A 23,344-nucleotide genomic window follows, 5' to 3' on the forward strand; every position below is an offset into this window, starting at 1 on the left:
AAATTGAGGGTAAAATATTGCACTCGACCTATACTCCACTAACTTTGGCACCAGCTGGTTTTTAGACTATTTAAAACCTACTCATATTCCAATGGAGTTCTGGAACTGGGAGCATCCTAATCTATAAATTTTAGCCAGAAGTTCTCTGCCTATCTTACATTCCTTAAAAGGAGTTCAAGGGAGCAGATGGACTTTATAGCTTAAATATGTGGCTTTAGGAGGGGCACACACTTCCTTATACCACTTTAAACACATTCCACATCTGTGAGAACGTAAATCTACTGCCATTGTAGGAGCTGAATTTTCAAAGATCAGATGATTCAGCACCATGGTCAGGGCCAAAGAGATAAATTTGGGCCCGAAGTAAATCCCCTCTATAGGAGGGAAATAAAGGGACTCTTTACCTGAAGAATTCTCCTTCTAAACAATAATGAGATACCACTACATCTACCAGAATGGCAAAAATGCAGAATGCTGGAAAAACCAAATGCCAAGAAGAATGTGGTGCAACAAGAATTATTCATCACAGGTGGGAATGCAGAATGGTTCCTATCAACCACTCTGGAAGGTCGTCTAGCACCTCACAAAACTAAACATACTCTTAGCATACAATCCAGCAATCATGTCCCTTGAAAGAGTTGAAAACTTATATCCACATTAAAACCTGTACATGGATGTTTATAGCAGATTTATCCATAATTACCAAAACTCAGAGACAACCAAGATGTCCTTCAGTAGGTGAATGGATAAATAAGGGGTGGTACATCCAGACAATGGAATATTATTCAGCACCGAAAGATGAGCTGTTGAACCTTGAAAAGGAAACTTAAGTGCATGCTGGTAAGTGAAAGAAGCCAATTCAAAAAGGCTACAAACTATGACTTCAACTATATGCCATTCTGGAAAAGGTACAACTCTGGAGACGAGAGAAAGACCAGTGGTTGCCAGAGAGTAGGTGGGGATGGAGGGATAAACAAGTGGAGAACAGGGGATTTTTCAGGACAGTGAAAATACTCTGCATGATGCTGTAGTGGTGGGTACCTGCCACTGCAGATCTGTCCAGACTGTATAATATACAGCACCGAGAGTGAGCCCTCATGTAAACTAAGGACTTGGAGTGATAACAGTGCGTCACTGTAGCTTCATCATTTGTAACAAGTGTACACCCTGGTGGGGGATATTGTAATAGCAGAGGCTATCCACATATGAGGACCAATTATACGGGAAGCCTCTGAACCTTCCTAAAATTTTTGCTGTAATCCTAAAACATTTTTTTAAACCTTTTTTTTTTTTTTGAAGAAGTCTTTAAAAAAGAATTTACCTTCTTCCCTGACTCTAATGGCTGGTCAAGCCAGTGCTCAGGTCAGCCAAAGAAAAGATGCTCGAAGCCCCAGCTCCACACTGTGACAGGAACCACTCTGTCCTCAGGTGCTGCCTGGACTGGAACCCGTATCCATAACCACAGGTCTCAATCTGGACTTACTCCTTTAAGTGTAAGAGTTTGGAGGTGGCTGCTTTTCCCATGCTGATTTTCAATGTCTGCTAATCTGAAATAGAAAAAGCCATCATATCTTTTAGTTGTGTTAATCCAGATGTCTGAGGGGTCCTCTAAAACAGAAGGTAGGGGCTGTCCTCAAGGACCCTGAAGGAAGACTTGGCCCCAGAATCATCCTTTGCCCTTCCCAATGGCTCTTCTATAGGAAAAGCTAAACCTATGTGAGTCCAGGCAAACTTATGATGCACATGACCTTGAAGGACAGAGGGGGCGGGTACTAACATCTCCTGACCAACCCCTGTGTGCCAGGTGTGAAATGGAAACCGCCTTGTCATCTGCACAGCAGCCCGACGCAAGTGCGCGTCTCTAACGCCAGTTCACAGGAACATGTGCACAAGCACGGATGCGGTGCACGGCCGTGGAGGGTGGAGGAGAAAACCATTCTTGTTAATAACCTGTATGCCTTGCATTATGTGATACGTGCAGTCCTAAAGAGGCATACCAGTTAAGCTCTACATTCATGTTGTGTTGTCTTAGAGAATACTCATTCAGGTTTTTTCTTCCCTTATTTCAAAAAGTTTAGAATCCAGAACTAGAATTGAAATCCTTCCAGTGGGAATATAAAATGTTAAATGAAATACTTGGTGGTAGATGACTAATTGCTTTTCTGATCTATTTGAGAATGTATAAGATTGAACAATGTAGAATGTATAAAATTGAAACCACAATGAGTTAATATTACAAAGTGGCATGGACACACACATGCATACACCCTCATTGGGTCCTGATGGGGATACACTGCAGACTTCCAGGTGGCACTCGTGGTAAAGAACCCTCCTGCCAATGCAGGAGACACAAGAGATGCAGGTTTGATCCCTGGGTCAGGAAGATCCCCTGGAGGAGGGCATGGCAACCCACTCCAGAATTCTTGTGTGGAGAATCCCATGGACAGAGGAGCTTGGTGAGCTGCAGTCCATAGAGTTTCAAAGAGTTGGACACGACTGAAGTGAACTAGCACGCATGAGGATACACTGCAGGTTCCATCCCCATAACAAGTGTCCTAGGAAGCGGAGCAGCGATGACAATCACAGGATGTAGTAATTACCGTTAGTTGGGTGCCTGGATGCTTTCTTCAAGATCTCCTTCAAATTCTCACTTATTCTTTTTTTGCAAGTTCTAAAACCAGATGCTTTTTTTAATACAAAAGTCTAATTGCTGTGGAATCTAATGTATGTCTTCCTTTCATACCAGATCTCCTCCTCCGCAGATATTTGATTTACAACCCTCCCATGACTCACCTTTGGGAAATGGTCTAAAAGGAACCACACCTTTCTTGGTCCCACCTACACATATTGCTAAGTCCTCAACTTCGGGAAAAAGCATTCCTGAGTTATGTGAAGTAATATGAGACAATAAAACGGACTTGTCTTACAAACACAAAACTATAATGACAAGTCAGATTTTTTTTTAGGCCCCATGTGCTGCTTTCTCATACCCCACAACCTATACTTATAAAATCTCTGCCCTTTTTTGGCATGAGTCATACCTGGAGAACATCATAAGAGAGCCTGTGCCTAGTTAAATATTAAATTCTTTTTGAATTAGTGAAAAGAGACAAAGGGAAATGAAGCCTGTATACCTAAATGGTAGTATAAAATGAACAAAACAATGAAGAATAAAGCAATGAAAGGCGATGAAAGGTAAAAACGATGTTCTGTGTCTTTTTGGGGATTGTAGAAATTTCTAAGTTCCCAGCATTTACCCAATTTGATGATACTATGAAAAAATAATGTACACAAAATTCACATTCAAATAACTCCTGTGGCAGGCATCTCCTTTCTTTTCCCATTCTAACAGAATGCCAGTCGTGCTCAGAGGATGAGACAAAATGTACTCCCCACTAAAAATACTTGCCCGCTGCACGAGATGGTCCTGTGACAGTAAAGGTCAACACAACAGAAATTAACACAACACTGCAAATCAACTATACTTCAGAAAAATGCTGAAGTCAATGGATTTTCACCATTTAGATTGGCAAAAGTCACCACCTGACATCGCCAGTGTCAGCAAGGTTGTGGGGAAGTGGAATCTCTCACATCCCACCAGGAAGCGCGTAAACTGGTACAGCTACTGAGGAGAGCAGTTTTCCAGATCTAGTGAGACTCAGGTGAACACACCAAGTAGCCCAGAAAGTCTTTGCAGCGTGCACGAGAGAGCTGGAGAGGGAGGGGTGCTATTTTACAGCAGTGAAGCCCTGGAAATAATCTAGGTGTCTGTTAACAAGCAAACTGACAGAAACATCAGGACAAACTCTTACAATACCCAAGTGAACAAACGCAGAGCTCAGATCTACACAAGGATATGAAATGATTTAGTGGAATGCTGCAGCCGTGTCTCAAGAGCTATTTGTTAAAATTTCGGGGGTTTTATGAGCTGGTTGATATTATATCAGTAGTTTGAGGTCAGTCACATTAGGAGTATTTACAATACTGAAATTAGAACAAGCAATAAATCACACCCCTTTTCACCATCACAAGAGCTGGTGGTTAAGCATTTACCAGCACATCACTAGACAGACTTCAAACACAGCGTTTATTTTAAAAGGCAAGTTGCAGAATGACACCAGTGTGGTGGCATATATTTAGAGCTTAAAAACATATAGAAAAGTTATATATTTATAATATTTATCAATGGTAGTAAAATGCAGTCTAGAAGGAGAAATACCAGATTTGTGATAACAATTGTCTCTGGAGAGGGGGGCAATGTAACAGGCATGATGGAAGGGAAAGAGAGGACTTGAACTTTTTATCTGTTATCTTCTATTTATTTTAAAATATCTTAAACTAAAAAGTGAACAAAAAGTTAATTTTTTTCAATTATGGGCACTAAGGATAAAAATGTTTACTATTCTTTGTTTATCTCTATTATTTAGATTTTAAGATAAAAAGCAAAGAATGAGTCCAAGGAAAACTTGCGTATCACATTTCATTGATGCCATGACATTGACAATAAGATTCACTATTATTTTATATACCACTAAGAGTTTTGAAATCTGTCATTTAAACCATGTTGATGAGGACATATAGAATCATAAAATCACACATTTTAGAAATAAAAGTAAATGTGTCTTAGACTCGATAAAACGTGATATATTGGATTATGTAGAATTTTGCAGTTTCTACACAAATAGCATTGTATCAGGAAATGAGTTTGGTGCATATCACCACATAATAACAGTGCTTAAACAGCTTAGAAGTTTATCTTCATTTCACATGGACTCAGTCATGATGTGGACAGCCCAGGGCTCATGAACTATCTATCCTGTCTACATGATTTGCTCAGACCCCCAGATATCCTATACGTCATCCTATATTCAATATTTGGCTTCCATTTTCAAAGTTACTTTATGGCCCAAGATGGCTGCTGGAGTGCCAGCCATCAATCACATTCTAGGTATATGGCTGGGAGAGGAAAAGGGCAAAATGCCTTCCTCCCAGCTTAGCTCTCTTTGAGGTATGCTTAAGGAAATCTTCATATATCCATAAAATGGGAAAAGCTCTATGAAGGCAAGAGTCCTATCTGTTTTACCAGTGCATCCCCAGCACCTAGCACCAAGCAGAGCATGCTGAGGCACTGAAGGAAAGAAAAAAAAAACATGTGAAATGAATGGATACTTGCAAAGAAATGGATAAAATGCACCATAACCATTTAAATATTTTCATAAGTAAGAAACAGGGACATGTCTGTTACAATAGAATTTGGAAAACAGATTATAGTGTAATCCTAATTTTATTGAAAATGTATGCCTAGGGAAAGAAAGAAATATACTAATCTATTAACTGGTTTTCTAAATATATGGTGAAATGTCTCTGATTTTTAATAATTTTTTATACTTTTATAAATTTTCCAAATTTATGCAATAAGCCAGAATATTTTTCTGATTAGAAAAACCCGGTAAGCTTCAAAATCCCCCAATCAATCAATCAATCAAGAAGAAGAATGTTTTCATCTAAGTATTAAAATCAGGTAGTGAGTTTATAAACCAAAAGAAGTAATCAACAGCCACATATGCTGTGGAGAGTCTAACAATGCCACTTCTCTTATCCAGCAGCTTTGTTTTATTAATACAGTTGGGGAAAAGAGATGTTGACATTTGCAGATGACACCTGTGTGGAACCATGCCTAGCCTACATTTGGGGCAGCAAATTGATTCCCTATCCCATATCTCAGTTTTTCAACCTAATGGTTAGCATGTGTATGTGCTAAGTCACTTCAGTTGTGCCTGACTCTGTATGATCCTATGGGCTGTAGCCCATCAGGCTCCTCTGCCCATGGGATTCTCCAGGCCAGAATACTGGAGAGGGTTGCCATGACCCCCTCCAGGGGTTCTTCCTGACCCAGGGAAGAACCTGCATCCCTTACATCTCTGGCATTGGCAAGTGGGTTCTTTACCACTAGTGCCACCTGGGAAGCCCTGATGGTTAGCATATAAACACTCATTTTTTAAAACCCTATGACAAGAGAAGTTATCCATCTATCAAAGCAAACTGGTCTGCTTTCAGATCTACCCCTGATCACTTGCACATGGTTAAACTGAACTCAGCACTTCTCAGCACAATGGAGAGCCACCACAACCCCTGGATTTTCTTGTGCTTTCCCACTATTAAGAGCTAAATTGTGCCCCTTCTCCCCAGATTTCCAATACCCCAGAATGTGACTGCTTGGATATAGAGGCTTTACAGAGGTAATTACATTCAAGTGCGGTCACAGGGTGGACCCTAATTGAAAATGATTGGTGTCCTTGTAAGAAGAGGAAGTTAGGACACAGACCTGTACAAAGTGAAAGTGAGTGAAGTTGCTCAGTCGTGCTGACTCTTTGTGATCCCTTGAGCCCACCAGGCTCCTCCATGCCTGGGATTTTCCAGGCAAGAATACTGGAGTGGGTTGCCATTTCCTTTTCTCCAGATTTTCCTGACCCAGGGATTGAACCCGGGTTTCCCACATTGTACGCAGATGCTTTACGGTCTGAGCCACCAGGGAAGTCCAATGTAAGATAGAGAAAGAAGACAGCCATCTATAAGCCGAGGATAAAGGCCTCTGAAGAAATCAACCCTCCCTGACACCTTGATCTCAAACTTCCAGCCTCCAGAATTGTGAGAAAATACATTTCTGTTGTGTAAGCCACCCAGACTGTATGGCGCTTGTCATGGCAGCCCTAACAAATACACCCACTCATCACATTAATTAGATGCTTGGTGACAGAAATGGCTAATTTTACGTGGCAAATTAGCTAGTTGTGTCTTGTTGATCAGATATCAGTCTAGATGTTGCTGTGAAGGTACATTGACATGTGATCAACAATTAAATCAGCAGACTCAGACTCTGCATAATATGGGTGCGCTTCATGCTAGCAGTTGAAGGATTGGCAAGACTGAGATCCCCAAAGAGAAAGGAGTTCTGACTTCAGGCTGTCTTTGGACTCCAGACTGCAGCATCAACTCTGGCCAGCCTTCCCTGAGGACAGCAGACTTGCCAGTCACCACAGGTACACAAACCTATTTTTAAAAATACCTTCCCCTCACTACCACACACACACATACTTCTACACACATCCTATGGTTCTGATTCTCTGGAGAACTCTGACTAACACAGCCAGTAAGGACTGGTTTTCCAGGTACTTAACTCCATGCTGTTGTACTTTATGCAAAACACCTATTAATTTATTTCCAGATTTGCGACTGGAAGAGCTGGTCAGATATTTTCAAATTAATTCATAAGTGTGCTGTTCTTTCTTTTTAATGATGACATTGAGCTTTTGCTAGAGGATGTCATCAGAGAGCCAGAAGGAATAAAGGCCGATCTCTCATCCGGATGCCTAACAGTTCACACCCACGGTGCGCTGGTGCGCTGACAGCCGGTAAATTCCAATAGGGTGAACAGTGAAGGCTGTAATTTTTAAACTGTCTTTGTTATGAGCATCCTGCTTTGCCTTTTGATCCTGCCTAATCTTGTTCCACCCTGTACATTTGCCGCCTCACTTCTTTCTTCAGAAATGACAAGTTCTCTTTCTGCTCTGTTAAGTGCGTACACCGAGCTGCTTATCCAGAGAGAAATCGGATAAGATAAATTAGATAAACGCGGAGGGTTTGGCTAAGGAAGAAACAAAGACACCAGACAAGGAAGTCTGAGGAATGTCATCAGGTTGCATGAGGTACCTGGAGGGCAGGGTACCTCGAGGAGTGGGGGTGGTAAGGAATGACCCTATGCTCACCTGTAACCAGGAACACTTATTTGTGACACCCAGCTGACAGAAGATAACTGGGTGACCAAGCGATGAAGAGCTAAACAAAGCCAACAGAACTACGTAGCTTGCACTCATGAGACTAGCGTTCTTGTCGCCTTGCTCTAAAAAGTCATTGCCCAGAAGTTTCCTTCTCCAATACACCTGCGAATTTCTGAATTTGAAGAGGCTTCCCGTGGAAGTAGGGGAATGCAGAGACAAACAAGAGGCACCCTGGCCCTCAGGAAGAGAGTGATATGCAAGGGGTAGAGCCAGTTTCTGCCTGGACTTTGAAAGAGCTCTGAGGCAGCCCACAAGGCAGACACCAAAGCTGTTTGGGAAATCTTGCTCACCAGGGCACTAAGAAGCAGTCCTGTTTGGTGGACTTTCTGCAGGGATGGAAGTGTTTCACAATGGCACTATCCACTAGGTGCTACGGAGCACTTGAAATGTTGCTGTTGAAACTAAGCCACTTGATTTTATTTTTTATATAATTAAAATGTAAATAGTCACACGTTGCTGGTCAACACAGCCATGTGGTCTTCACAACACCGTGATTGATGTGTCTCACAGCACATCATCAATATGTTAGCAGTCTGGGAAAGGATTATTCCAAACAAGTGAACTCAGTGATCCTCTTGCTACTGAGCGCTCTGTACTTAAAATCACTAGCAATCTGAAGAGCTGGGTGGGACCAGAGGGAATGATGGCACCTCCTGAAGACCCAAAACCACCAGGGGGGAAGCTTAGCCACCTGGCAGGACCTAACCTGGTGAGCAGTGAATTACAGCATCTTGTGTAGGAAAAACTAGTGTTACATTCACCGAATACGCATAAGATAGACCCCTGCCTAACAGCCAGTTATAACTCAAGAAGCAGGGCTAGAATTTCCCACCTTTGGTTTCCTTCCAAAGGTGGAAGTTTTCTTTAAATTTACTTCAATTTAGAGTAGATTTGGAAGAAAAATTCTTCCGGCTGTTAAGGAGCATTCTAAATAAGAGTAACATTTGTCAAGTGTGTCTGGGGAGAGTTTTTGTTCAAGTGATTAGAAGTGAAATGAACTTGGAATGAGGAAATTTCTCATATTTGACATGATGGCAGAAGAATATTGAGCAAGAAAATAATTTGGCATTTGGTCCCCAGCATGAGTTCGTACATGCAAGCCCATTAACTCACATTAGGAAGGAAATGTGCTTTTACTGGGACGTATGCTGGGATGAACCAGAGACTCCAAAGTTCTGACGTAAGGACATGACTTCCTCTCCTTAATGACTGGGGGACGCTTGAGACGTGAGGGGCCTCCTCTCCTTCATCCACATGGATGGGGGAGAAAATGCTTCCTCAGGGTTTTTGCAAGGAAAAAGACCAGAACCATAAATCACAAATGCAAAGTACCGCTCAATATAAATTATTAACAAAGAGCTTACTTATTTGATTTCCTTTTGGGGGAGGGGAGAATGAAGGATTACTTGAGTATAATATGGAAGTGGTTCAATAGCACCATTACAACTGAGTTTTCAAAAGAGCAGGGAACTTCCGCAGATGGTTTCAAAATGAAAAGTACTATTGGTTTCATATGCAGGTTTTTAAAAGAATTATTAAAGGTTGAGAGAGGAGTGAGTGGCTGCAATGTGCCCTGGGGCCAACTTCCAAATAATGATTGTGCCTTGAGTCACTTCTGAAAAATAAGTAAACGAATTCTTTGCTGACAGATGTTGATCAAGTCCATATGCTTGTGCCCATGAGAAGGCACCACCTCACACTATTTCGGAAATGGTCATCCTGAGTCAGAACAAATAGTCATAGCTGATACATCCGATTTCCCTTTCTTTTTTTTTTTTTTGCTCCATCCTCTGTATCTACCCAAATTTAGTCTTCTTCCTTCAGAGACACTTAACCATGTTGGTATCATCCTTAGTCCTAAAGAGCAAGAAGAGAATTTCCATGGTGGTAGAAGAACTCAACTAAGAATAGAAAGCTGCATAATTTATTGTCCAAACTGAGAAGTGAGAGGAGGCCTTCTAAAAATTATGCTGGAACCACAAGTATAAACCACAAGTATAAACTGATCACCCTAATCGAAGAAATAAACAGAAAAATATGTAAAGGTCAGCCTCATTTGTATCAAAGCAACATAAAATGAAACCAGCAGAGACCCACCAGAATGACAAAAATGAGAAAGTTCAACAATACCAGATGTTGGTAACACACGGAATCCTGGAACTCACAGTGCTGGGAGTACATTTTACAGTGACTTTTGAGAACAATTTGACATTATCTAGTAAAGATGAACAAGTATGTATCCTATAATTTCAGCAATTTCATGCCCACAAAATAGGTACTAGCCGGGGAGTGGCCAAGATGGTGGAGAAGGAAGATCCTGAGCTTGCCCTCTCCCACAGGCACACCAAAACTACAGCTATTTAGAGCGACCAGCAATGAGAAAGACCTGAAGACCAGCAGAAGGATCTACAACTAAAGATATGAATACAGACCCACACGAGATGGAAAGTAGGGCCAGAGATGCAGTATGACTTCCCTGGTGGCTCAGACGGTAAAGTGTCTGCCTACAATGTGAGAGACCCGGGTTTGATCCCTGGGTCGGGAAGATCCCCTGGAGAAGGAAATGGCACCCCACTCCAGTACTCTTGCCTGGAAAATCCCGTGGACGGAGGAGCCTGGTAGACTACAATCCATGGGGTCTCAATGACTGAGCAACCAAACTTTCACTACACCCATACCCCTGGTAGGCAACCCACAAATTGGAGGATTATTACTATGGCAGAAGTCCTCCCCAAGGAGCAAGGAGACCAAGCCCCAGATAGGGCTCCCAGCTTGAAGGTTACCCGGAAGATAAGCCATCAGAAGGCCATCGGGGCTTGCTTTCAGGAGAGCCAGAGGGCTATAGGAAATAAAGACTCCATTTTTAAAGGGCACACACAAAATCACACACACCCAGGACCCAGGGTATAAAGAGTAATTTGAAAGGAGTCTGGGTCAGAGAAGCAAGAGACAACAGGGGATCACCTTAGACACAGAGGCGGGCAGCTACCAGTTTAGGGAGCTCATCCTACCATGAGGACACGGGTGTTGCAAGCGCCATTTTGGAATCCTCCCTCTAGCTTATTAGTGCTGGGGCCCAGCCCTACCCCACCAGCTAGACGGTGCCAGTCCTAGAAAACCCAGGTCAAGCAGCTGTCCAGGCAGGGTCACGGCCCCACCTACCAGCAGGCTGGCTGCCATAGGACCCCTGAACTGCAGGCTGCCCCAGGTCCTGGCACTGCCCGCCAGTGTGTCAGCAGCAGCCCAGGACAGCCAGCGCCCTGAGCCAGCCTTCAGGATCTGGCCCTGCCCACAGCTGGCTGACACCAGATCCAAGCCCCTGACCTTGCAGCCATAGACCCCAGGACCCAGCTCTGCCCACCGGCAGGCAGACACCAGCCATAGGACCCCCTGAGCCGAGGCCCCACCTAGCAGCAGCTGGAAGCCTCCACACTAGGCAAGGCCTGACAACCAACCTGGCCAGGGTTATCCACACCTATCAGCCCACTACTAGCAGAAGGGTCCACACTGCACAGACAGAGGGTGCCCCCAGAGCACATAGCTCTGGAGATCAGAAGGGAGTGCCCTGCTGGGCCTCAGAGGACTCTCTCATGTAAGGCTGTATCTCCAAGATCAGGAAACATAACCAATCTTCCAAATACATAGAAACATATAATAGAGGGGGGCTTCCCTGGTAGCTCAGCTGGTAAAGAATCCACCTGCAATGTGGGAGACCCTGGTTTGATTGCTGGGTTGGGAAGATCCCCTGAAGGAGGGCATGGGAACCCACTCCAGTATTCCTACCTGGAGAATCCCCAAGGACAGAGGAGCCTGGCGGGCTACAGTCCATGGGGTCGCAAAGAGTCAGCCATGACTGAGCACACACAGCATAAATACAGAATTAGGCAAAGTGAGTCAGAGAAATATGTTTCAAACAAAGGAACAAGAGAAAACTCTAGAAGGAGAACTAAGTGGAGATAACCAGTCTACTCAAGAAAGAATTCAAGGTATGACTGTAAAGATGGTCAAAGAACTCAGAAGAAGAATGGAAAACATCTTCTCATCAGAAGACAGAGGTATAAAACAAAGAGTTGGAAAATACAAAGAGAACCAAAAAGAGCTGAAGAATATAGTAACTGCAGTAAAAAAATTCACTAGAAAAAAGTCACGAGTAGGTTAGCAGATGAGAGAAGCAAATCAGCAACCTGGAAGACAATAAAATCAGAGGGAAGCTGGACAGAAAAAAGTAAAATAATTTGAAATGCAGACAGTTTCAGAGACCTCTGAAACAACATCCAGCATGCTATTAATAATATTGACATTATAGAGGCCCCAGAAGGAGAAGAGAGAGAGGAACAGAGAACATATTTGAAGACATAACAGCTGAACTAACTTGGGAAAGGAAACAGACATCCAGGTCCAGAAAGCACAGAGAGCCCCAAACAAGATGAACCCAAACAGAACCACACCAAGACATACTGCAATTAAAATGACAAAAATCAAAGAGAGAATATTAAAAGCAACAAGGGAAAGCAACTAGTTATGTACAAAGGAACTCCCACAATACTATCAGGTTAGAAGGGAGTGATACATTTAAAATGATGAAAGGAAAAATCCTACAACCAAGAATACCTGCCTAAGCTATCAGTCAGATTTGAAGGAGAAATAAAGAGTTTTACAGACCAGCAAAAGCTGAAAGACTCCAGCACCATGAAACTAGCTTTACAAGAAATGTTAAAGGGACTTCTCTAAAGAGTAAGGGAAAAGGCCACAACCGAAAATTTTTAAATTACGAAAGGACAAATATATAGCAAAAGTAGTAGATCAACTACCTATAAAGCTAGTAGGAAGGTTAAACGACAAAAGTGCAAAGAAGAATCTATATCTATACTAAGTAGTTAAGCGATACGCAAAAAGATGTAAAATATAACATCAAAAATATTAAATGTGTATATGGGGGAGTAAAAATGCAGGGTTCTTAGATTTGTAAACTTTAGATCATCAACTAAAATAATCATATATATAGTTAATATGAACCTATAGTAACCACACGGAGAAGGCGATGGCACCCCACTCCAGTACTCTTGCCTGGAAAATCCCATGGATGGAGGAGCCTGGTAGGCTGCAGTCCATAGGGTCGCGAAGAGTGGGACACGACTGAGCGACTTCACTTTCACTTTTTACTTTCATGCACTGGAGAAGGAAATGGCAACCCACTCCAGTGTTCTTGCCTGGAGAATCCCAGGGACGGGGGAGCCTGGTGGGCTGCCATCTATGGGGTTGCACAGAGTCGGACACGACTGAAGTGACTTAGCAGCAGCAGCAGCACAGTAACCACAAATGAAAAATCTACAGTAGATACACACACACACACAAAAGAGAAAGGAACGCAAACATAACACTAAAAATAATTAGCAAATCACAAGGGAAGAGAGCAAAAGAAGAAAGGAACGAAAGAGAACTGCAAGACAATGCCAGAACAGCAACAAACTGCAATACATACATAATGAGCAATAATTAGTTAACTGTAAATGGACTAAATGTCCAATCAAAAGATAAAGAGTGATTGAATGAACACAAAAACAAGACACATATATATGCTGCCTCCAGGAGACTCAGTTCAGATCTAAAGATAACACAGACTGAAAGTGAGAGGATTAGAAAAGATAGTCCATGAAAATGGAAATAAAAAGAAAGCTGAGGTAGCAGTGCTTATATAGACAAAACAAACTTTAAAACAGACAGTTACAAGAGACAAAAAAGGACATGACATAATGTAAAGGGTTCAGTCCCAGAAGAAGATATAACAACTATAAATATGCATGCACCCAAAACAGAAGCACCTGAATACATCAGCCAAATATCAGCAGTCATAAAAGAAGATGACAGTGACATAATAATAGGAGGTGACTTTAATGCCCAAATTATGTCAAAGGACAGATCATCCTGAGAGGAAAAAAAAAAAAAATATATATATATATATATATATTTCCATCCAAAAGCAGCAGAATACACATTCTTTTCAAGTGCACATAGGACATTCTCTGGAATAGATTCACATGCTAAACCATAAAACAAGCCTCAATAAATTTAAGAAAATTTAAATCATATCAAGCATCATTTCTTACCACAATGCTATGAGACTAGAAATGCACTACAGGAAAAAAACTGCTAAAAACAGAAACACGTGGAGTCTACACAACACGCTAGTAAACAATCAATGGATCACTGAAGAAATCAAAGAAATAAATACCCGGAGACAAATGAAAACAAAAACACAAAAGATCCAAAATGTACGGAACTCAGTTAAGGCAGTTCTAAGAGGGAAGTTTATGGCAACACAAGCCCACCTCAGGAAATAAGAAATACCTCTAACCACCTAACTTCACACCTAAAAGAACTGGATAAAGATAAAGAAGGACAAACAAAGCCCAAAGTTAGTGGGAGAAAATAAATCATAAAGCTCAGAGCATATATATAAATGAAATAGATACTTTTAAAAAATAGAAAAGATCAGTAAAACTAAGAGTTGACTCTTTGAGAAAAGGTAAACAAAATTGATAATTTAGCCAGAGTTGCCAAAAAAAAGAGAGAGGGCCAAAATAAATAAAATCAGAAATCAAACAGGAGAAGTTACAAGAGACACCACAGAAATACAAAGGCTCATAAGAGATTATTATTAATTATACATCAACAAAATTGAAAACCTAAATAAATGAACAAATTCCTAGAAATGTACAATCTCCCCAGACTGAATCAGAAAGAAATAGAAAATTTGAACATGCAGCCTTTGTGCTGCCTGTTCACTTTTGGAAATCGGTGACTGTGGTGTCAAAAAAGGCATAAACCAAACACTTTTGCAGCCTTTTCTGCCCTTTTATTTGAAATCTTTGGTGTAGGAGCTGCATAAGTAATAGATTAAAAAAAAAAGGCAACCTAGACAGCATATTAAACATATTAAAAGGCAGAGACATTACTTTGTCAACAAAGGTCCATCTAGTCAAAGCTATGGTTTTTCCAGTGGTCACATATGGATGTGAGAGTTGGACTGTGAAGAAGGCTGAGCGCGGAAGAATTGATGCTTTTGAACTGTGGTGTTGGAGAGGACTCCTGAAAGGCCCTTGGACTGCAAGGAGATCCAACCAGTCCATCCTAGAGGAGATCAGTCCTGAATATCCATTGGAGGATTGATGCTGAAGCTGAAACTCCAGTACTTTGGCCACCTGATGCAAAGAACTGACTCATTGGAAAAGACCCTGATGCTGGGAAAGATTGAAGGCAGGAGGAGAAGGGGATGACAGAGGATGAGATGGTTGGATGGCATTACCGACTCCATGGACATGAGTTTGAGTAAACTCCAGGAGTTGGTGAAGGACGGGGAGGCCTGGCGTGCTGCAGTCCATGGGGTCGCAGTCAGACACGACTGAGCGACTGAACTGCTTGATTCTTACATGTCACCAGGCAGGTTCCTGGAACGCTCTCTGGTTTTCCAGCAGGTGGTGCTACAGCTCCACTTGGTGGCTTCTCCCTTGCCCACACTGTGTAGCCTGTCTTAGCGTGCTTTGTGTCTACAGGAGCTTGCTTTCACAGCTGCACTGTGAAGCGCACACGTGGAGATGCCACAGACTAGGTTGAGATGTGGGTTTAACACTGGCCCATGGATCTAGTAGGGAGATGCACAGGTGGTACTCCGAGGGATTTGTGGCTGCCCTTCCTGCTGAGTGCCATCAGCAGGAAAGCCTTCCCTTCTCTGCCCCTTTCCCCACCTCCAGTCATGAAAGACCCACCTCAGGACCCTGGGTGCTGCTGGAGAGAACCGGGTTTGTCCCACACAACTGGAATAGCTGGCTACTCACTCCCAACTCTCCTTCCCCCTGGGGAGAGGGTGCCACCACTGGTTACATCAGCCTGGCACAGTGCTTCCTTGGCGGGGGGACACTAGGAAAGCTTCTCTTACCACCCCCTCTGCTGTGACCAAACTGTGTTTGGTCTGCTGTGTTTTGTTTTTTGTTGTTTCTAGAATGGCGTGCTGGAATCTCGCCTCAGGACGGCTGGACTTCTGCAAATTCTCTCTCATGCACGAGTATCTCTCCAGGTCAGCATTCTCCAGGTGTTTTTGTTTTTTTCTTTTTTCCCAATCACAGCAAGAGTGGGATTTGGGCAGGTTCACTGGCTCCCCTCGTTTTGCTGTCTATACTGAAATCTGTCTGCCTGGGTGTATACAGGTACACCTGTATACTGGGTGTACAGGTAGGTGGGCCTCCTGGATCCTGCAACTCCCACAAAGGTGCCTTTGTTTGTGGATGGATGTCTATTTTGTTGTTTTAAAAAGGGGATAAAATGAGGAATGTTTTATGCTCCCATGATGCTGACATCACTTCCCTGACCCTGATGTAATAATGTTCATTCTTTATATTTCATAAGTAGACAAGTATTGTGTAAACAAATGGTATGATAAGAAGTGTGAAAGCTAAGAGAGTTGCTGCCTTCTGTGTCCATAATGGGATTGCTCTCTGGTTCTTTGTGGCTGGGCAGGGGCTGAAGCATGTATAAATTATAGACAGCGGGGCAGAGCTTGGACTTTATTACAAGGCAGCCACTGGTGGGTTTAGGAGGAGGATAAGATATACATCACATTTTAAAGGGGGGTAATTCTGGTGGTGTATGGAGGAGATACTGTTGAGGGCAAGGGTGGAACCACAGAGCCCAGTTAGAGAAGCAGTAATGGTGAGATGGTGGTGACTTGAACGTCACCGATTACAGGCAAAACAGAAGTAGAATTTTTTGGAATGCATTTTGCAGGTGTACCTGATGTGACTTACAGAAAAGTGGGAAATAAGAGTTGAGGCGAAGGGGTGGATTGCAGATGATCACCGTTCTGGGTTGAACAAGTGAATATATGATAGGGCCATGTACTGAAATGGAAGCAAATCAAGGATTAACAGGCATGAAGACAGGAATGGAGCCTATTTCTCTCTGTATTAGTTTTAGACAGCTGTGTGCACATGTTAAACAAGTGACTAGAGATTCAATCTCATCTCTCAAGGGAACACCTGAGCCAAAGATGTATATATTTGGAAGTCACTAGTATACAAATATATTTAACTCAAAGGACTAAATTAGATCATCCAGAAAGAATATACATAGGATAAAAAATGTAAAGATAGGAGAAAAACCTGGCCTGTATGTGGTCACAGAAGCCAAAAGAAGAAAGTGTGTTTTGAATGTTGTTGAGAAATTGAATGAGACATGAAGCGATTATAGGAGTTGACAAAGGAGCCGATTGGCAGCTTTGACAAGGGAAGTTTCAACAGAGTTCTGTGTGATGGGGGTGGGTGCAGGGGAGGCGGGCTGAGGAGAAAATGGAAGAAAATGACAAAAGAGAATGAAGGGAATTTTGGTAAGTTTCCCTCTGAAGGGGAGGCACGATGGACTTGGCGGAGATGCATGGTGAAGGCCAGTTTTCTTTCTTTTAGGATGAAGGGTACTAGAGTGCGCTTGTTTGCTGCTGGTGATTCAGCAGTGGGGAAGGAACCAAAGATGCAGGAGATTAAGAAGTTAATTCTCCGGGGAAGAGAGGGGTCTGACGGAGGGCACGATATGGAGGGGCTGTCCCTTCACTCTTCCATCCAAGGAGGGAAAAGGCAGGTGGATGTCTGTGTTTAACGATGAAACTATGAGACAGGGCTCTTTGATTGTGGCTCTTTTCACTGACTTATACACAAAATAAGTAGAAGAATATTTGATGGAACTGAGGTAAAGACCCCACTGCATATCAAAAAGATTCCCATGAAACAATAGATTAATGAAAAGCATTCAACACCTATACATTTCTTGGTTAATCTTAAGATTTAAAGGTAAAGAATAAATCCTATGACCCCATGGATTATACAGTCCATGGAATTCTCCAGGCCAGAATACTGGCGTGGGTAGCCTTTCCCTTCTCCAGGGGATCTTCCCAACCCAGGGATCGAACCCAGGTCTCCCACATTGCAGCAAGTAAGTGGAAAATACAATTATAAACAAAGCCAAAAGGCAAGCTGCACTTCTGATCCAATCACGATGGAATAGTTAGTATCAGATGAATTCTCTTACTATAAACAACTATAAAAGATGCACAGTGTACATTAAGAACTGTTTATAATATTTGGAGAACATGTAACGCAGGCAGGATTTGAGGGGCGACAATACCTGAGACAAGGGAAACACGGTGAAGGAGGGTTTCTCATTTCCTCAGGCCCTTCCTTTGAGGGCACTTGCTGTTTCACAGTAAAGCAGGGGAATGGAGTCCTGCAGGAGAGCAGACGATAGAATTTTCTTTTAAATTTAGAGATGAAGCAATCCTACACAGAGAGAATTCAAAAGAATCAACCAATAAACTATAATAATTAATAAATGCACTAAGGTCACTAGATACAAGATTAATACTAAAAAATCAATTGTCTTTCTACATGCTAGCAACAAAAAATTAGACAATGGAATTTCTAAAAATGTGTTACCTTTGACTCACCGATATAGAGTACAAACCAGCAATTACCTGTGTGTGTGTGCCCGCTTAGGCATGTCTGACTTTGCGACCTCATGGACTATAGCCCACCAGGCTCCTGTCCGTGGAATTTTCCAGGCTAGAATACTGGAGTGGGTTGCCATTTCCTTCTCCAGGGGATCTTCTCACCCAGGTATCAAACTCGGGTCTCTTGCATCTTCTGCATTGGCAGGCAGATTCTTTACCACTGAGCCACCTGGGATGCCCATGGTTACCAGTGGCGAGAGGGACGGGGAAGGGCCAATATAGGAGCGGGGGAAAGGATTACGATGGGGTTACACGAAGTCAGGTGTGTGAAACTTTTGAAAATTGTAAAGTACTATAGAATTTAAAGAATCTTTCATTTATTTTTCTAAACATGGGCTGAATTCATATCATACCACAGTATGGATGTCCAAAAATAAAACATCATCAGATAAGCTCTTGGAAGCAATAGAAAGACAGTCTTAAATATTCAAGGTTGTGCTAGTTTTAATGCTAAAACTATGAAGGAAAGCTGTTTTCCACTAAAATTATTTCATGTTGTACTTCAGCCAGCTGCAAGATGAATCAAGGTAAAGAATTCATGAAAGCTAAAGATATAATTTGAAAAGACTGGCAGTGAGGATCCAGTGATTTTAAAACAAGTATCTGTAAGATGTCAGTAGGTGTACTTAGACATACGTGCAAAGTATAATTTAGAGTAACAAATGGACAAAAGTAGTAGGTAAGTCATTACAGAAATGGAAGATGGAGGATAATTTCCTCTAACATAATACCATTATTGACATTAGTCTTTGCAGAATTATACACTTAAGTATATTTTAGCTTTTTATAGACATGCATATATTGAAATATAAATATACACATAAGTATACAGCTCACTGAATTTTCTCTAGGTGAACACTCTTGCAGTCATCACAGACAAGAAATAAAACACTGTTAGCTCCTCAGGAAGTTAAGCAAAGTTTTAAAAATAACTAGTAGAACAAAATCGAATATTCTAACCTACCTCCGAAAAAGCCTTAGTTAAGGAACTACAATTTTTTGAATCAACAGAAGAGGGCGCTCTTTAACTGTGAAATATAGCAACCTATCTGAAATCCTTATCCCTGTCTTATTGCTAGTCAAAGAAAAAACCAGAACATTTCAAACGAATGGCAAATGGCAGATAACGCACAAAGCCAACACACAAAGGTAATGTAAAATAGAAATCATAACATTTCAGCCAGTAAAAAAATCCTCCTCCAAAATGAAGCAGAAAGAAATATGTACAATAACCAAACCAAATTAAACATTCTTAAACATTTGCAGATATAAAACCACCCAGTCACAGATCAAAAACTCAAGCAGAAATAGACACCCCCAGTACCACAAAACAAAACCCAAGATAATATAAAAATGAGAGTCTTGCAATAACGGTGGAAGGATATGTTTGGATCAATCCTCCTCAAATAACAGTTATGAATTCCTATCAAAATATAAAAACAACCACTTGAGGGCACTAGAGAACAATCGAAAGGAAGCAGAAAGGAGCGGGGTTGATGCTTAGGAAAAGAGACTAGAACTGGGTAATTTTCCACTGTGATGCCTTGTTGCCTGAGGGAAGCCCACAGCTACTAAAACTTGGGCAGAGGGACTTCCCTGGGGGGCCAGCAGTTAAGACTCTGGGTTCCCAATGCAAGGGGCCTGGGTTCAATCTCTGGCCTGGGAACTAGATCCCACATGCTGCAACTAAGAGTTCTCATGCCACAACTAAAAACCCCACATCCCACATGCCACAGTGAAGACGGAAGATCCCATGGACTGCAACTAAGACCCAGCACAGCCAAATAAATATATATTTTTTAAATTTTTAGTGAGAAAAGAAAACATACTACACAGCGAAAAGTGTTAGTCGCTCAGTCGTGTCTGTCTCTCTGCAACACCGTAGACTGTACCTCTGTCCATGGAATTCTCCAGGCAAAAGTACTGGAGTGGATTGCCATTTCCTTCTCCAGGGGATCTTCCTGACCCAGGGATTGAACCCATGTCTCCTGCATTGCAGGCAGATTCTTTACCATTTGAGCCACCAGGGAAGCCATACCCAGAGAAAGGAACATGTTAAAACAAAAAGTAAGTGAAAGTGTTAGTCACCCAGTCATGTCCAACTCTTTAGGACCCTATGGACTGTAGCCCACCAGGCTCCTCTGTCCATGGGCTTGTCCAGGCAAAGCCACTGGACTGGGTTGCCATTCCCTTCTCCAGGGGATCTTCCCAACCCAGGGATCGAACCAAGGTCTCCTGCACTGCAGGCAGATTCCTTACCATTGGAGCCACCAAAATGCACAGTAAATCCAATGTCAAAATAGATATTAATAGCAAATCAAGCCTGTCGCTCATTTCAATGCATGTAAATGGAAACTTGCCTATTAAAAAGATTTTCAGATTGATTCACAAAGTAAAACCCCTCTCTGTGCTCAGGAGATACAACTACATCAACCTGATTCAGAACGGCTAGAACTAGGGAGATGCATAAAGGTATAGCAGGCAAATAAGGCGAAAAGAAAGGAGAGCTTGTGATCATGTTCTCAGAAAATGCTGAATCTGGACAAAAAGCATTAAATGAGACGGAAAAATAGCTGATAATGGCAAGAGCTTAATTCACAATGATAATACTTCAGCTGTGAATATATACGACATAAACAGCACAGCAACTACCTTTATAAATCAGAAAGTTAGGAATATACAAGAGACAGACAGAAAGCTACACTAAAACTAGGAGACAGCACTTTTAGTACAACACAGGACACAGGTCAATGGGGCAAAAAATAAAATTATGTAGAAAATCTAACAGCATAATCAATATAGCAACTATATGTATCATGCTATCAGGGTTCTGCCTCAAGGGCATGCCACAGTCTCTGCTTTCTGCTTCTGAAAGCCACTGAAACCTGCTGATACATACCGAATGCTTGGACATTCCCCCAAAATTCATAGGCTGAAACCCTAACCCTCGGTGTGATGACATTTGGAGGTGGGGGGTCTCTGGAGATAACTAGGTTTAGATGAAGCCATGAGGGTGGGGCCCTCATAATGGGATTAGTACCCTTAAAAAGAGAAACCAGAAAACCAGAGAGCTTGCCCCTTCCTTTCTATCTCTCTCTCCAACATGAGAGGATGCAGTGAGAAGTTGGCCATCCACAAGCCAGCAAGAGAGGTCACCAGAGCCTGACCATGCTGGCACTCTGTTCTCAGACTTCCAGCCTCTAGAACCTGAGAAAATACTTCTCCATTGTTTAAGCCACCTCGCCTATGGTATTTTGTTACTGAGTTCACAAATACACCTGCTCAGCACATGAGCTAGCCTAGAAGAATGGAGAGGAGAACGCATGCCCCGGTGCCATCCACCCACGATGGTGGATGAGAGCTGGTGGACAGTAGTGAGAGCTGCGGAGCTGCAGAGGCTAAATTCCTGGGCAGTGTGGCTGAGAGATCAGGGCACTCTTCCCCCACCCAGCCCACACTCAGTGTAGAGGCTCTACCACAAGGTCAGCCAGTGACGAATATCAGGCCTCAACTGCCCTTGCTCCAGCTTGCTCGTGGAGCAGATGTTCCATGCCGAGAGAGGCAAGCCACTTACCCAGCTCCCGGCCTCTAGAGCAGGACGTCTCTCCAAGAGAAGCCAGTTTCCTGAGATTCTGCTCAGAAGGAGAGACAGTCTATAGGATTAGAGAGCATCTCAGTTCTCAGCTTCTCAAGGGAACCGACTTTATCTGAAACAATGTGAGAACATTCAACACAAAGAACACCCTCAAAAACAATGGAGATTTCATTGGTGAGCAACTCAGTGGAGGTGGATAGTTTCATTAGAGCGACATGCTAAACTGTGGGCCAGCTCACCTAGCCAGAAGAAAAAAAAAAAATCAGGGAAAGAGACCACGATGGAAAACACTTCTAAAGTCAAAACAAACCTCAAAGACCTGCTTCAAAAACACCACCTGCAAAGTGGCCTGATTTAACTGGGTCAGACTGAGGAGCAATGTGTACTCCGGGGCCCTGAACACAACAGACCAATCAGCTGAAATCAACAGACCAAAACAACAAGCCCCAGCATGGAAAGAGATCAGCATCCAGAGTTGCTACAATATATTGTCCAAAATGTACACCTTTCAACAAATAGTACACTTTTAACAATTAATTATGAGACATGCAGAGAGACAGGGAAGTGTAACCATACACAGGAAAGAAGCGGCAACAGGGGCTCAACTGTTGAATTTAACAGGTAAAGACTCCAGAGCAATCATTATAACTATGCCTAAAGAGGTTACAGAAACAATTCTTAAAGAAGCAAAGGAAGGAATGATGGCAATGTCTCATAAAATAGAAAATAGATAAAGAGATAGAAACTATACAAAAAGAACCAAATGGAAATTCTGGAGTCAAAAAGTATAACAGAAATGAAAAACTCACTAGAGAGCTTCAACATTACGTTTGAGAGGGCAAAGATAGAGTCAACAATTTAGAAAATAGATTTATAGAGATTATGTAATCTAAGAACAGAGGAAAAATGATGAAAAGTGAAGAGAATCTCAAAGAAACACAGGGCACCAATACACATAACAATATACACATAAAGGGAAGGAGAGGAGAGAAAGGAGGAGAAATAATGGCTGAAAACTTCCCGTATTTGGTACACAAAAATCTGTATGTCCACGAAGCTTGACAAACTCTTAGGACAATAAACACAAATGCTGAAAGTCAAAGATAATGAGAAAAAGAAATCGACAGCAGCAAGAAAAAGTGACATCATTTTCAAGAGAATCCAATAAGATTAATGCCTGATTTTCCATTAGAAACAGTAGAGGCAGTTAGGTGCATATTACAAAGTACAGAAAGAAAAATTGAAGGGAGAAATATACAATTCAACAATAATATCTAGAGACTTTAACATCTTATTTTCAATAATGGTTAGTGTGTATATATATGTATATATATACATATACATATATACACACATGTT

General features: G+C 42.1%; 1 long non-coding RNA gene and 1 other non-coding gene across 3 annotated transcripts in view; one reads left to right on the top strand and one right to left on the bottom strand.

The window, feature by feature from the left end:
* LOC113891208 overlaps positions 1–18,149 on the bottom strand; it is a 42,761-nt gene extending 24,612 nt beyond the window's left edge. For both annotated transcript variants that reach the window (XR_003510696.1, XR_003510695.1), the window contains exons 1-2: positions 18,009–18,149; positions 1,322–1,547 (exon numbers count right to left, since the gene is read on the bottom strand). This is a non-coding gene — a long non-coding RNA (uncharacterized LOC113891208). The remainder of the gene's footprint in view (positions 1–1,321; positions 1,548–18,008) is intronic.
* Positions 14,603–14,736, top strand: LOC113891936. Its single transcript, XR_003510915.1, has one exon. It is a non-coding gene; the product is annotated as a small nucleolar RNA SNORA13 (small nucleolar RNA).
* Positions 18,150–23,344: the final 5,195 nt, after the last annotated feature.

This window comes from Bos indicus x Bos taurus, chromosome 4, assembly GCF_003369695.1.
Source record: "Bos indicus x Bos taurus breed Angus x Brahman F1 hybrid chromosome 4, Bos_hybrid_MaternalHap_v2.0, whole genome shotgun sequence".
NCBI lineage: Eukaryota > Metazoa > Chordata > Mammalia > Artiodactyla > Bovidae > Bos > Bos indicus x Bos taurus.